Raw genomic sequence first — 12438 nt, 5'->3', positions numbered from 1 at the left:
TGATGTGCCCAGTGAGGTGGGCATGGGGGAGAAAACCACCCAAGACTACTGTGGAGGGGGGCACCACAGAACGGGAGCACTTGGTTAGATTTAAAGGGGAGCAGGAGGTTACTAGGCAGATAGCACCCCCACCTCCCTTCCTCCCTCCCCATTCGTTCCTCCATCTATCCATCCACCATCCATTTATTGAGCACCTACCTACCTTCCATCAGATACTATTTTATTTTATTTTATTGATGTACAGTGGATTTACAATGTTGTGTTAGCTTCTGGTGTACAGCGAAGTAATTCAGTTACATATATCTATTCTTTTTCAGATTCTTTTCCATTATAGGATTATAGGTTATTACAGGATACTGAATATAGTTCCCTGTGCTATACAGTAGGACCTTGCTGTTTATCTGTTTTATATAAAGCAGTGTGTGTCTGTTAATCCCAAGCTCCTAATGTATCCCTCCCCCACCCTTTCCCTTTTGGTAACTATAAGTTTGTTTTCTATGTCTGTGAGTCTGATTCTGTTTTGTAAATACATTCATTTGCAGATCCTGTTTTAGGTGCTGGGAACATGGCAGCACCTGTCATGAAGTTTACATTCTAGCAACAGGTGACAGACAACGACGTGTATACAAACAAAGAAGAATTTCAAATCGTGGAAAAAAAGTGCCATGAAGAGAATAAAACAAGGCCAGGGGACAGAAGATGACCTGGGGGAAGAATGTTCCAGGCAGAGGGAACAGCGAGTACAAAGACCCCCGAGATGGCGAGAGGGTGCTTGAGAGACAGAAAGAAGGCCAGCGGGCTGGAGTGAATCAGGCGGAGAGATGTAGGTGACTTGGTGGGGGGCAGGGCAGGAGCTTAATCACAGAGGGCTGGCTAAGCCAAGGTAAGGTTTTTCAATAGGTTTTTACAGTTCTGAGGTTAAAAGTCAAAACAACAAAAAAAAACAGTCAGGGGTTTCCCTGGTGGCGCAGTGGTTAAGAATCCTCCTGCCAATGCAGGGGACACGGGTTCGAGCCCTGGTACGGGTCCGGGAAGATCCCACATGCCGTGGAGCAACTAAGCCCGTGCGCCACAACTACTGAGGCTGCATGCCACAACTGCTGAAGCCCATGAGCCTAGAGCCCATGCGCCTAGAGCCCATGCTCCGCAACAAGAGAAGCCACTGCAACGAGAAGCCCGCGCAACGCAACAAAGAGTAGCCCCCGCTCACTGCAACTAGAGAAGCCCGTGCGCAGCAATGAAGACCCAACGCAGCCAAAAATAAAATAAATAAATTTATATAAAAAAAACAAACAGTCAGGCACATTTTTTTCTTATTCTTTAAAACTCTTTAAAAACCACATAGGAAGACTGGAAATCTGCACTCGCCAGCACCCCCCACCCCAGTCCTTAGGCCCTAAACTTTGCTATGTAAGAACCAACACGTTCTTTAATCTGTTGCCAGAACAAGATACACTTTGCATCCTAAACAAGCTGCCAAAACAAAGCAGAAAGCTGGGCTAAAACTCTCTGTTAGAGGATGTTTTAAACTGTTCAAAACACATTTCTCTATCTTTTCAAGTATGTTTATTTGGACAAGGTATACGGATATAAGCACGGATGCAAGGAGCCAGCTGCAGAGCCCCAAGACAAACTAACACTATTATTATTTAGCAGGAGGGTAAGATAAAAGCCGTCTTAAGTATAAGCAAGCATTCCTGCTTCATCTAATGTTTATGAGCAAAAAAAACGACCTCAATGTGAACCAGCAATGCTGAGGAGGACACAGACACGTATTTGCCAAAGACATTCCAGGCTTGGTGAACAGGAAAAGCAGTGGGGTTTGTTTCCTCTTTTGTTAGGGCCCCCTCCCTGCAAGGTCACAGTTTAAGCCTGGGCAGCTTAAGGCACCGGTTAGACTCATTCTTGCCCATATAGACTCATACCAGGGGCTCTGCTTTAGAAAACGGAGCTGAGGACAGTCTTTGAATCACAGCATTAAGACCACCTTGGGCTCCTTTACATACGACTACTGCATCTTTACATCCTGCGTATTCCGGGGAAGTCCCCATTTCAAGTCATCTGCCTCATCTGGACACCCCACGTCCTGATAACTGATTCAAGAAATGTGGGCTCTTTTGAGCAGCACTGTTCTGACTTCCCAGTAGACACTCCCAATTCTCGAAGACTTCATACTCCAACACATAAGAGTATATAAGGCATATTTTTTCATTTGTGATCTACAAGTTCATTGGACTGGATAATTTTCTTAAAAGCAAAGAGGATGGGAATGCATTGCCTTTAGGTCAAGTCCTAAGCTTGGTATGCTCTTCTGCTTACTGAAGCCACGAGGCAGCTTTAGCATGTGGGGCTTTAAATATAAGAGCATGAGTTTTTTTTTTTTTTTTTTTTTTAAAGAGCTCCTGACTTATTTATTTATTTATTTATTTTATTTTTTTTGACTGTGTTGGGTCTTCGTTTCCATGCGAGGGCTTTCTCTAGTTGTGGCAAGCGGGGGCCACTCTTCATCGCGGTGTGCGGGCCTTTCACTGTCGCGGCCCCTCTTGTTGCAGGGCACAGGCTCCAGACACTCAGGCTCAGTAGCTGTGGCTCACGGGCCTAGTTGCTCCGCGGCATGTGGGATCTTCCCAGACCGGGGCTCGAACCCGCGTTCCCTGCATTGGCAGGCAGACTCTCAACCACTGCGCCACCAGGGAAGCCCAAGAGCATAAGTTTAATATCTGGACCTCAGGAAGAAAAATTTATAAAGTTCTCCCCTCCAAATTTTACAACCCGCAGAACCACTATTCCTATATCCTTAAAAGATTTCCCTGGTAGTCTTTCAAACATTAAAGGCTGCTTGGATGGGGAATGGATTTGTCCTTTTGAAAAAAATACACAGAATAGACTATGTGGACAGGACACAGGTTGCAGACATGCGAACTTCTTGCAGACCAAGCTCCCAGGTGGTCTTTGTATGGGAATCACTGACATTCACTTGTTTATTCATCAACTACTGAGCAGTCAGCATCCGTAGGCACTGTGCTACATGCTGGTGACAAAATGGACCTAAAATACTACTGTCCTCTGCATTCATAGATCTCAGATCTAGTAAATGGGGGAGTGGGTTTTCAAATGAGGAAATGCTTCTAAGAGAGCACAAGGTGTCGGATACATAGGTACCTCCAGGTAGAGGTAAACGGAAGATGTGCTTTGTAATGAATCACAGAAAACACCATGGGCCATTCCAACCCATCACCAAGAATGACTCCAACAAGTAGAGGTGTTTCCTGATACGCTCAGCCACTGTCAGGCACCACCCCTACCCCCCTACCCGAGCTGGGCCTGAGGAGGGCTCCCTCCCCAGAGCAGCCTGTGGCAGCTCCTTGCAACATACCACGGTGCTCAGCACATATCATGTTCTTGGAGAAATGCCAAGAAAATGTAATACATATAGTTTGTATATCAGATCGTTGTTTAATAAGATAATGAATGTATACTTATAAAATGTAAAGCTATCATTAGAACATAGGTCCACCAAAAATAGTTAAGTAGAACTAAGCAAAATTGGCTATTTCCGATGTTTTGTTCCAGAATTTGTTACGATTTCATTTTGTAATCTGTTAACCTCTGAGAGCAAACACACAACAGCATATGCTAAAGGTGTAAGAAAACTTTTAAACGGAAAAAGTTCCAGCCATTGACTTTTTTGTTATCTGTGAATTGGAGAAAGGCTGTGACTATTTTATTTCATTGACAAAATAAGACCCAGTTCTCAATCAGAAAGTTTGAGACTTACTGGTGCAGAGGGGGAAAGGAAAAAAGAAATGAAAGCACTTAGCTACAGGTTCCAGAAGAAAAACCAAATAGGTGTGTCCAGATTTACACAAAGGCACACCTATTTTTTACACCTTATAAAACCGCGCTATAATACGAGATTCTTTTTTTAAAAAAAAAAATAGTGCATTTCTGGGATGCACTTAAGATAGGATTCCTTTCAGAGAAGTTTGATTAGGCACTGCATCAAATAAGGCCCACAAAGGACCAGGAGGGGAGAGGCCAGGAGCAGAAGAATGTATACCCAGAAGAGTGCTCCATCACCCAGCCCAGGATGTGATTTCAAACAAAAAGAAAACAAAGCAAAGACCAAAATGCTCAGGGCAAAATATTTGTCCTGTTCCTGTTCTTTTGATAAACACCCTCCCTTGGGGTCTTGCCTCCCCGCCCCTGCCACAGCCCTCCCAGTAGGTCTCAAAAGTGGTTACTTAATAGGAGTGGTTCTCAACTGGGGGCTGATTTTGCCTGGCAGGGAACATTTGGCAATGGCTGGAGATGTTTTTAGTTATTGAGTTGGGGAGGGAATTGCTACTGTCATCTAGTGGGTGGGTACCAGGGATGCTGCTAAACACAGGACAGTTCCCCACAGCAAAGAATCACCCCATCCAAAATGCCAGTCATGCTGAGGCTGAGAAACCTGGTCTACAGGAGGCAAAACCATGATCATCCCTCTACAGACTTGGGGTGTAAGTCCTGAGTATTTTGGACTTTTCTGTTCTTTTAAATTAGCTATTATTTAGTTGGAGGGAAAAACCTGCAGACCTCTGTTGTCATGATGTGATAGCCCCTGAACCAGTTCGATAAGCCACAGATGCAAGGGTTAAACTCAGTGACACATGAAAATGCAGAAGGAACCCACCTGAAAACACTAGGTCGAAACATGCATTGAAAGCTTATTTCAAAGAGGCTGAGCCAGGCCTCACATTTAGTCTTAAAAACCCTTCTCAAAAGTAATTTATATCAAGGAGCTGTGGCAAATTCACCTTTTCTGTAAGTACATCATGACTCAACAAGCCTTTTGATCCATTATAGAATGGCAACAATATTTTAATTAGTCATTTTCACTTACTTGTCAGAACCTGTTTGGATAATCTAAATAACTTCACATCCTCTTAACATACCTCCTGAGACTGTCTCAGAGAAAACAGGCTCAATTTTCTTTTAAATCCCCAATCCCAGTTAAGGGATAGATGAAGCTGCTATGGCAACCCCACTCCTGCTGACTTTTAGGCGAGACTCACTTTTTTTTTTTTTTTTAACCTTTCCCAAATCATAAATCTATTTCTTTCATGGTTGAGATGATTTTTCTTGTCTCATTCCTTCTTCAGTGCTAGCACAGCATGCTTTAAAATTTTTTCTCAAAAATAAATTTTGGAGCATGGTTTGATTAATAACTAGGTTTTCAGAAAACCTGGTTGCATTAGAAAGGCAAGAATCTCTAGATTTCTTATATTTCCTGCCCAAAGATGGTAAAGAGAGGGCACAGTCAGGCTCTTTCAACCTGTAGCTGTAAGAAAATATGAATAATACACAAATGTTTTGCTTCCCCATATTCATTCATGGGAAACTTCTTAAAGGAAAAAACCCTCACATCTGTAGTAACAGATCAATTGAGTCAATTCCCCTCGCCCCTTTTACCACCAGACCCCACAAATAGGATTCTTAAGTTCTTTCATCTCAAACATAAATTCCGCAGAGCTCTACAAGCACAGACAAAACAAAACAAAACAATCTGGAAACCACACTCTCCTTTCAATCTTGGGGGTAGCAGTCTGAAAAATCACTCTTTAAAAGGTCAACAAACTATTACTCAGTCAAATAACCTGCCTTTTTCTGCTCTTTACTACTAGATGCATGAAAAAAAACCTCCGTAGTTCATTTTGTATCATAAGAAAAGCAAAAAGTTTAAGTAAAATGTCCTTCAGGCCAAAACCAGTGGCTTCTGTCGCCAGCATCCAGCATACCACATCTGGAGGACCCTGGGGGTCTCCCATGTCGCCAAGGAAGCGGGGAATTTCACGTCTGCTCTGCAAAGCCACGGACACCTCCAGCAACGTCGCTTTACCTTAATCCAGGGCTCCTTTTCTTCTGCTTCGGTTCCTGGTTTTGCTGAGCAGGGAACTCTGGGCTTCAAACTCACAACACTGCAAAGAGGCTTGTAAACGCCAGACCTCAGCCCGACAGACCGGGGCTCCCTGCCCGCCTGGGGGACGCGAGCGGGGCTCCTCTCGGAAGCAAGGCTAACGAAATGCGCGTCTCTCCAGAGACACACACCGGAAAAAAGAACAGACTGGGGGCAGGCGTTTCCACCCTCCCTCTCCCCACTGCATTTACTAGTTAAACACACCGGCAACCACTAACGGGCCAGTCCATGTTTCTGAAAAAGGAGGGGGGTATGTTTTCTTTTTTTTTTAACTGCAGGTGGGGAAAGTACCATTTCTTCACATTCACCCACGCTTGTCTGCACCATTAATCCGACAGTGATTGTCCCTGGGGCAGAGGCTTGCATTGAAACCAGTGTCTTATGCTTTTTACTTTCTTTCTTCGATTTGAGATGATGGAAAGGTACACGACTGAGCATAGAGATCAAATAGCCTCCTCTCCTAAGTCACTGCATCGGAGGCACACTTTATGGCATCCTTTCTGTAGGTGTAATAAAACACAGTGCAACTTGATTTTGGTTTCCACTCGTTATTCAGAATTTTCATATTTCAGAATGTTTGTATTGAGATAAATGTGATCCCCCCAAAACTTCACTTATGAAGCTTCCATGTTTCATACTGTTGGTACATTTTGTATTGTGTCCTTTTACTGCAGCAAAAAAATTACTAGTTACCTACATTCCAGGCACTTGACGCACCTTACCTCACGTCCACTAAACTGTCCTGCAGAAATCCCAGATGAACCCGCCACAGAAGGCAAAGCCACAGGCTCTGCGTATTTATGAACAGAGACGGAGCCAGAAACCTTCTACCATGGTGCTAGCACAGCCCCTTTTATGTAGCCCTCCCTTAGGACTAGGGCAAGATTCTGTTACGATTCCTGTCATTTTTAACAAGACTAAAGCGATTTAGGGACATTTTTCATGGAGATTATTTGCTCGTAAAGATCAGCTAATAAAAAGACCTTTTGTGTGTGTGTGTGTGTAATCTCTCTAGGTTGGTTTGGAAGCAATCCCAAACATTGCTGAAGAAATGTAAGGATTTTAGCAATAAAACAGTGCTTCTAAAATGAAGAGGAAGCTACTGGATTACACATTACAATAATTACAGGGGGTTAGCTAAATTTCTAGTGCATTATCCTTCCAAGGAGTCAAAAGCCCCCATGAATGTGCTTTCACCACACCCTTGTAGGGCCAGTTTCTCTAAGTGTGATCTGTAGCCCCCTGGCCCTACCAGAATCACCCAGAGCAGGGTGGCATGTTAACATGCAGATTCCTGGCCCCAGCCTGGACCCCTAGAACCTCTGGGTGAGGTCTGGTAATCTATACTTTAAATGAGATAGCCAGGTGATCCTAGAACTTCGCCTCTTGTTTGGGACATTAGTAGGCAGTCCACTGTTTGTCAGAGGAGTGAAAGTGTCCCTCCTTACAAAGGAAAAAGGGAAATTCAACCATGCTCCCAGGCACAGGGCTAGAAGTACTGAAGCATAAGAACTGGGATCACTGCCCCCCAGACTTCATCCTCCTCTTCTACTCTCCCATATCTGGAGTTATCAGCTCCTCTTTCAGATTTTATTTCTGTAACCACCTCTATATCTTCTAGGATGGAGAGAAAGAGGACGGTTCATCTTTAAATTTGCCAAGCAGATTTCCAAATGAAAAGAGCCCCTAATCACCACCAGACAGAGTCAAGAGTTTCAAGAAACCTGCCTAGTTGGGCAGCCCTTAGTGAGCAATAACGAGATGCCTTTCCTGTCGACCTGCCTTCTCTACATTCATGTGGATGTGATTATGGGAAAGAAAGTGAAGAATAAAGATCAAAGGATGGGCTTAGGGATCTGTTTGAGGTGATGGAAATGTTCTAAAATTGGATTGTGATGATGGTTGCACAACTCTGTAAATTTACTAAGGATTATTAAATCACACAGTTAACCAGGGTGAACTGTAAGCTATGTAAATAAAGATGTTACTAATCAAAGGGGCAGGTGGTTAACATCTGTTCCAAAGGGACTCAGTCTATATCTGGGAGCTGATACTGGAGCTTTCACAGTCCGTAGAAGCTAAGAGGCCTCTTCATCATCATCCTAGATAGAAAGGCCCCATCTAGGCAAATGTGCTGGGCATTATACAGAACAATTAAACAGAAAGCACAAATCCTCCAGGAGTTTATACTTAACAGACCACACTCAGGTGGATGTGATAACAGACATTAACAGACAAGAAAAAGACATGTGGGCATTTATTTCCCATGTGAGGGAAAGGAACCAGTAATCAGTAGGGTGGTGAGGAATTTATGCCCAAAGAGTATGTGAAGGCCATGACAAAAATTCATAATGGGAAAAACAATCATTCATCAACAAATCTTTATTTAGCAGCTGCTAGATGCCTTGTAAAAAGTACTGTAAAAGAAAATACTTGCTGGAACAATGATAGATTGAATTTATGGGCATGTGGATGTCTAAAGTTAAGTGATTTAAGAAAATTTCAAAAGAAAGCATCAACATGACTATTAACTTGTACATGTGAAATAATCACATGTTTAACTACATCAGAGAGTGAATCGGTGGGGGTGAGCCTGACTCCTTCATTCAGGTAGGAAGTTATGAGCTCATTCAATGTACTGGGCTTTTACAAAATCTTTTTCTTCATTTATAAAGGAAGAAAATGGAAAAAACATTCTTGAAGCATTGTATGTCAGGCACTGTCCCAGATGACTCATTTATAACCCGATTTAAGCCTTTAAAAGGTAAAGATTATCCATATTTTACAAATGAGGCTGCTGAGGCTCAGAGAGTTTAAGCAGCTTGCTACCCATTGCTCAGCTCCAAGTGTAGGTACTATAATCAAATCCGGGTGTGTCTGGCTGTGTCAGTTCTTTCTACTAACCACTCTTCCCTCTCCCACCTTACCTAAGTCCACTTCAAGCTCCAAAATTCCTGATTCTGTCTATGTTTCCAAGACGCCTGCCTGCAGCTTTGAGTTTTGCTGCAGGGCCATGAAAATAGATGGTTTATAAACAGTTTTCATTTGCAAGGCCACTCCAAAGTGTCCTTTAGGGAAAGGGATTACTGAACCAGTTCATTTTCTCTGGGCTGGACGAGTACCAGCCCTGACCGTCACTCCTCCTGGCAAACTCTAGGCAGGTCCATCTGCTGGAATTGGCATTACGTCCCTCACAAGGTGGGAAGCCGTGAGGTGCAGGAAGCAAGCACGTTCAGGTGGAAAACAAAAGAGGAGGAAGCCTGTTCCTAGTAGGATAGGTAGCAGGGCAGCATCGCTGCCTGAGGCCAAGGGGACCAAATGCACCCATCTCCCCTGGAGCAGTCATCATCTCCTGGGCCTCGTGGAAAATTTCACATCCTCACCTAGAGAAAGTTGTGCCCAGAACAGAAGTTGTCCTGGTGACCTGCGGATGGTGCCACGTTTCAATGTCTACCCCCAAGTTGAACACTTGCTACAAGGGGCTAAGTGGACAAAAACATAAGGACAAAATAGAGCCGAGGTAGCTCGAGACACCACCTTTTGTCTCAGCTGTCAGGAACCCAGAAGCTAGAGAAGATTCCTTGAGACCAAAGGGTTGCCCTAATGCCCACTGGGGGTACAACCCAGATTTCAGGAGAAAGGCTGGATCTGGGTGTAGAGAGCCCTTTGCCTCTCTCACCATCCACCAGATGGGCAGATCCAAGAGGGTGGCAGGCATTTTCTAATATGGATGAACTTTCAGATGGAGAAATGGATCCAAGTGAACCCACACAAGCCAATTTACCTCATAATTAAATTAAAATTATGCTAGTCAGCAATGGAAAATATATTTTTCTTAATTTTTCAAGTTTACAACCTACTTACAAAAATGATTTGAAGTGGAAAACAGCACATTATACGCATGCAATTAAACCAAACAGTAGAATGAAAACCAAAGAAACAGACAAGGTAGGAAAAAAGTGACCTAAGACATCAGTCACAAGAGCATATGGAGACAAATTTCTCACTCTCACCTGCCTGTACCTACCCATTCCTCAAGATCCAAAGCTGACTTCTAAGAATTGACAAGAATGTCTTTTAAACCCCAGGGCATTTATTGTGTGTGCCTCTTACTTGGCCCTCACACAACTGTGGGCCCCCAGTTATCTTTTGTGTACTGAGATACACTGTCAAAGATTGAACTCTTTTTCTGCTCCACCAAGAAATGGTCATGACAATTACCTTGAAATTCACTGAAGGTCACCTCTGCAGGGCAGGTGAGGCACCTTGGAATCAATCCCTTAGAAGAAGGGGTATAATCATCCCTTTTTGGGTTATAGTGGTGAAGGAGACATGAACAGAGCCAGGGATGGGAGCAGGTGGGGAACAGGAGGAAGGGAAAGGATGGATGCTTTGGGTCCATGAGAATGCAGACACATGAGCCTTCTGAGGCTCACAAAGTGTTGGGTCCTGGAGAGGAGAAAGGACAACTCTGAGGGGTCATCACTTCTGTGCTCAGAACAGTGGCCAGACCAGAGACCCATTCCTTCACTGTACTTGTTGGTCACGTGTCTTCGCAGGCTGCCTCTCAGCTGTTGGGTCCTAGCTATTTCCAAAGTTCAATACCATCACTGAGAATCACCCTCAGACTGAAGATGCTGCAATAGCTTTGGGTACTCACGAGCTCTGGGCGTCCCCGGGACACTACAGTGGGTGTAATTTTGGACTGGGACACCCTATTACTTTTAGAAATGCATGCCTCATCTATCTGAGAACAAGTCCTAAATCTCACACCTTCTTCTGTGGCCCCCAGTGCTGGGCCATCAGCACATCCTCAGTACTTCTTGCTGATTTCTCTGGAAGAGTCACATTACCCCACTTGGTTCGGCTGTCACCCCACTGCCACATTGCACCAGCAAGAAGCTAAGCTCTCTGAAGTGGAATAACACTGAAAAACAAAACATCTTTTTTAACTCAAAATACAAAGTCTTTTCAAAATGTCATTTCCAGAGAAGAAAGCCCTTCCGTTTGTGCTGGCAGAAATGGGTGCTTTTTAAAAATAAATATCGAATCTTTACTGCCTGTGAACAGTCTTCTGCTACCCTGGCAACACATTTCCTCTTATCATTAATGTAGGACAAAGTGGATAATTTTGGGTGAATCAGATAGATTTTCCTCCAATCATTTATCGTGTCAATGTGCTTCTTATGCTCTACTGGGCCAATTCCTGATCTATTAATGATGGAGGGGACAAATATTAGCACTAAGTTATTCTTTGCAAATAAGACGTTGCAACCAACACGTCATAAACCATACGTTGAATTTAAACTTCAGTTTGCTTTCCCTCACTGGGGAGATTATATGTTAATCAAGTTACACACTATGATCAGGGGCATGGTTCTGTGTGATGGCAACCTGTGACCATGTGAGGGAATAAAACTTTAAATGCCCACAAAGGAAAGAAGGTGGTACATGATCTGGCGTTAAGACATTTATTGACTTGAATCCCCATTCTTGTCCGTTACCCACTTTCTTATACCTAATAAGTTAAGCTATCATAGACCAGAAGAAGGAAGAAGAGAGGGAGAGAGAGGAGTGGACTAACCTAGCTACTAATTAGGCCAAAGATTTTTATGTCTTTATTTTTCAAATCCTGCAGCCCTATGAGGTAGCAATCAGTATCCTCATTTTACAGATAAGGAAACCAAGAAATACAGGATCCCAAACTCTCTATCACCTTGTATTGAATATCTCTCTGCATAGATGGATAGATGTATGTGTATATGTATGCGTATCTATCTACCTACTACCTATCTACTTACCTACACTGAGATATAATCCACATGCCATAAAATTCACCCTTCTAAAAAAAGTGTACCATTCAGTAGTTTTTAGTATATTCACAGACTTGTGCAACCATCACCACTATCTAATTCAAGAACATTTCATCACCCCCAAAAGAAACTCCATACCCATTAACAGTCATTTCCCTCACCCCCCAGACACTGGCAACCACTAATAGACTTTCTGTCTCTACAGATTTGCCTATTGTAGGAATCATATAATAGGTGGTCTTCTGTGACTAGCTTCTTTCACTTAGCATAATATATTCAAGGTTCATCCATGCTGTAGCAGGTATCAGGGACTTACTCCTTTTCACTGCTGAATAATATTCCATTGTATGGATAGTGCACATCTTGCTTAACTCATATTTAAGATGAGGCCATTTTTGCAGTTTATCGTTAAGCTATATTTTAAATGAGGAAAGGTGACTGGTGTCCCTATATTGGAACTGCCTCCCAGGCTCTTCTTGACTCTCCATTGAGCTCTGGGGAGTCCTAGACCAGAGCTCGGTGAAGAAAGCATGCTCCCTCACTTGAGACAGCACCATCCATCAACAGTATTCTCCACGGGCCATGCCAGGTGCCCCTGCGGAGCCTGCAGCTGAGTAAAGGAGACAAGGGAGAATGAGGCATGATGGTGTGGAAATACAACAGACT

General features: G+C 43.4%; 1 protein-coding gene across 2 annotated transcripts in view; it reads right to left on the bottom strand.

The window, feature by feature from the left end:
- The window catches only part of ABLIM1 (actin binding LIM protein 1), a 182280-nt gene that overhangs the window by 78933 nt on the left and 90909 nt on the right, over positions 1-12438 (bottom strand). Inside the window, exon 1 of one of the 2 annotated variants that reach the window (XM_061191388.1) lies at positions 5882-6128. The exons of the other annotated variant lie outside the window; for it this stretch is intronic. The gene's annotated coding sequence lies outside the window, so the exon portion shown is untranslated. Of the gene's footprint in view, positions 1-5881; positions 6129-12438 lie in introns of those variants that run through there. 2 annotated transcript variants of the gene reach the window in all.

The sequence above is a fragment of the Eubalaena glacialis genome, chromosome 1 (assembly GCF_028564815.1).
Source record: "Eubalaena glacialis isolate mEubGla1 chromosome 1, mEubGla1.1.hap2.+ XY, whole genome shotgun sequence".
NCBI lineage: Eukaryota > Metazoa > Chordata > Mammalia > Artiodactyla > Balaenidae > Eubalaena > Eubalaena glacialis.
This window is presented reverse-complemented; position numbering and strand designations above follow the sequence as displayed.